The sequence below is a fragment of the Nilaparvata lugens genome, chromosome 14 (genome assembly GCF_014356525.2).
Source record: "Nilaparvata lugens isolate BPH chromosome 14, ASM1435652v1, whole genome shotgun sequence".
Taxonomy (NCBI): domain Eukaryota; kingdom Metazoa; phylum Arthropoda; class Insecta; order Hemiptera; family Delphacidae; genus Nilaparvata; species Nilaparvata lugens.
The window spans coordinates 21,086,060-21,089,586 of NC_052517.1; positions in this window are offsets into that span (position 1 = coordinate 21,086,060).

Below are 3,527 nucleotides of genomic sequence, written 5' to 3' on the forward strand. Positions count from 1 at the left end.
GCAGCTAAATGGAGAAATAGTTGAATAAGTTTTGAAACGACTGACCGGTGTTGAAGGATGTGGTCCGTCCTTGAGTTAAGGTAACAACTCAGGAGATCAATCATATAATCAGGATACCAACATCAAAGGCTTCTACAATACATTGCAGAACTCGTCTTATGTATCTCCTCCAAAAATTTGTTCCATACCTGGAAAAAAAACAAATGAAACATTCATTTCAGAAAATTTTCTATGCTACTTGAAATTCCACTTTTGAGCTGTAGTGAGGTCCACGTTATAATGACAATGGATAAAGATAGAAGAATAGCGATGCCGATTCTCTGCATAATTAATTTATTATAAACTGTGAAAAAAAATTGGCATTGTTGTGGACCTAGAAAAGGATAGTACCACCGGCTTTGTCAAATTATAGACAATGATAGCAAAATCAAAGTAGATCAAATACTGTCATTATAACGTGCACCTGACTGTAGGAGAAAAGCTTCGCCAATCGCCTGCCTCAATTAATTATATTTCTACATTGTTAAAAACGGATTTGGTAACGTTATGGAGCTGGAAAAGGATAGCGCTCTCAGCTTTGTCGAATGATAGACAAGGATAGCAACACCAATGTTAATCAAATACTGCCATTATAACGTGGACCTCACTATAGAACAAGAACAACCACAACATGATACAGTATCAACACAATATGATACAGTATCATCTCAACTTGATACACAACACAATGATATGATACATTCGCTATCTGCTTTGTGGAATGATAGACAAGGATAGCAACACCAATGTTAATCAAATACTGCCATTATAACGTGGACCTCACTATAGAACAAGAACAACCACAACATGATGCAGTATCAACACAATGTGATACAGTATCATCTCAACTTGATACACAACACTATGATATCATACATTCGCTATCTGCTTTGTGGAATGATAGACAAGGATAGCAACACCAATGTTAATCAAATACTGCCATTATAACGTGGACCTCACTATAGAATAAGAACAACCACAACATGATACAGTATCAACACAATATGATACAGTATCATCTCAACTTGATACACAACACTATGATATGATACATTTTCTATCAGCTTTGTTGAATGATGGACAAGGATAGCAACACCAATGTTAATCAAATACTGCCATTATAACGTGGACCTCACTATAGAACAAGAACAACCACAACATGATACAGTATCAACACAATATGATACAGTATCATCTCAACTTGATACACAACACTATGATATGATACATTCGCTATCAGCTTTGTCGAAAATGATGGACAAGGATAGCAACACCAATGTTAAATATTAATTTTCCTACAGAAATATGTGGAGGCAAACAGGTTAAAATAAAACCATAAAGGTTCTACCTACCTTATTGTTGAGTAAACTATAATATCACTAAAACTTAATTTTTCTGCTGTGAGTGAGTGATAAAATCATGATAATTAAAAATATAATAAAAACTGATCGATTTTTCTGCTGTGAGTGAGTGATAAAATCATGATAATTAAAAATATAATAAAAACTGATCGTATTGATCAAAACAAGACAGTGACAATAATCATCTTTAAAAATAATTTGAAAGTTGGTGGAGCTGACCAAAAAGCGGTCACCCGTCCAACGACAGCACTGAACGCCCGTCACACTTACTCGTACCAACACAAAAAAAATCTGGTGTGGCGCACTCACACAACTTTCCTTATGAAAATTGATCACCTGACGATAGTGATCCCGCGAATTTCAAGTCTACTATTCAAAGATTTGAGCCAGCTGGTGACAGGGCAATAACGCTGAAGACACACGAGGTGTGCTTTCTCTTCATAGTGAATCATTTAATAGAATCAACAGATGCCAACAGTTTGCAATTGGATAATCACATTTTCTCGAATTTCGAGCTTATATTCAATTTTAGGTGAAAATTTTACTGAACATTAGTTGTAGAGATTCTCATGCTGAATCTTTTCCACTCGATTTTTTTTGTTTGAATCGTATCTGAAGCCTGATAATTGAGAATCTAAAATCAAACTTTGCTTGGATGGGGCGGAGCTCCTGAAATTTTTACAGATATGGGACTTGTGGCAGTTGATAGAGCTTATCGTTGACTATTCCAGGTATAACTTTAATCGAAATCGTTGGAGCCGTTTTCGAGAAAATCGCGAAAAACCCTGTTTTTTGACAACATTTTCTCCATTTTAGCCGCCATCTTGGATCGCATTTGATCGAAATTGTTCGTGTCGGATCCTTATATTGTAAAGACCTTACGTTCCAAATTTCAAGTCATTCCGTTAATTGGGAGATGAGATATCGTGTACACAGACGCACATACACTCATACACACACACACACGCACACACACACACACGCACACACACACACATACAGACCAATACCCAAAAACCACTTTTTTGGACTCAGGGGACCTTGAAACGTATAGAAATTTAGAAATTGGGGTACTTTAATTTTTTTCGGAAAGCAATACTTTCCTTACCTATGGTAATAGGGCAAGGAAAGTAAAAATGGCATAAAAAACGATGACACATCACAACATGAGTAATTATTTTTCGATTATTCTTCAATTAAATAGAATATAAAATGTTATTGATAGCTGCACAGGGAAAGTATGGTATTAGCTTTACGATATCTCTCAGCATTGTTTCATTATTTTGCATTGAAACTAAATAGCACATTTATCTACACATGACCGCATTGTGTAGAGCTACAAAGGCCTACTGCTACATTCCTCAAACATTTTCATAAAAATACATCATAAATTGTAATCAATTCCAGACAATACATAACACAGAATCAATAGTGGAAATAAGATAGTTAAATTTAATAGTGAGATAAATTATAAGCCTCACCTGTCAAGTGCCATACTTGAAAGCTGTGGTCCATGACAGGAGTGAATCAGTGTAGTCTACCAAGCTCCTCTCCATTCGATGCGTTGCTCACTGGGTTCACTTCACACCTAAAACATAACAAGAAAAAACACACATTGAAATTTCGAAAAATTTCCAATCGCATTTGAAATTATTAAGCCAGCAATAAATCATGAATAGATAGTTGTCAAGATGTATAGATACGGTTCACATTTATAAAATTCGAAATAGTTTATTTGGCGTTCTTGGGTGAGGATGATGCTGACAATTCAAAGACTTATGCGCGGGTTAATTATAGAATAAAACTGTGGACAGAACAGTTTCAAGTGCACTCCGAACCAGAAGTAATTTGACAGCGACAGTTAGTGGTACTGACCAACTAACAGACAGTCAAACTACAGTAACTTGACAAGCGATTTTACTACAATGAATGAATAAATAAATAAAAATTATTTGTTAAGAGTATTATTTGTTAAAATTACAATTAAATTTCAGAAATAGACCTTTCATAATGTCAAAAAAATCCTTCTATGATTGGTTCTCATGAAATTAATCACGGTTAAATGGAACCGGCTTTGCGCAACCGGGCATATCAATAATGAAAGTATACGAGTGATAGGCTTACTTG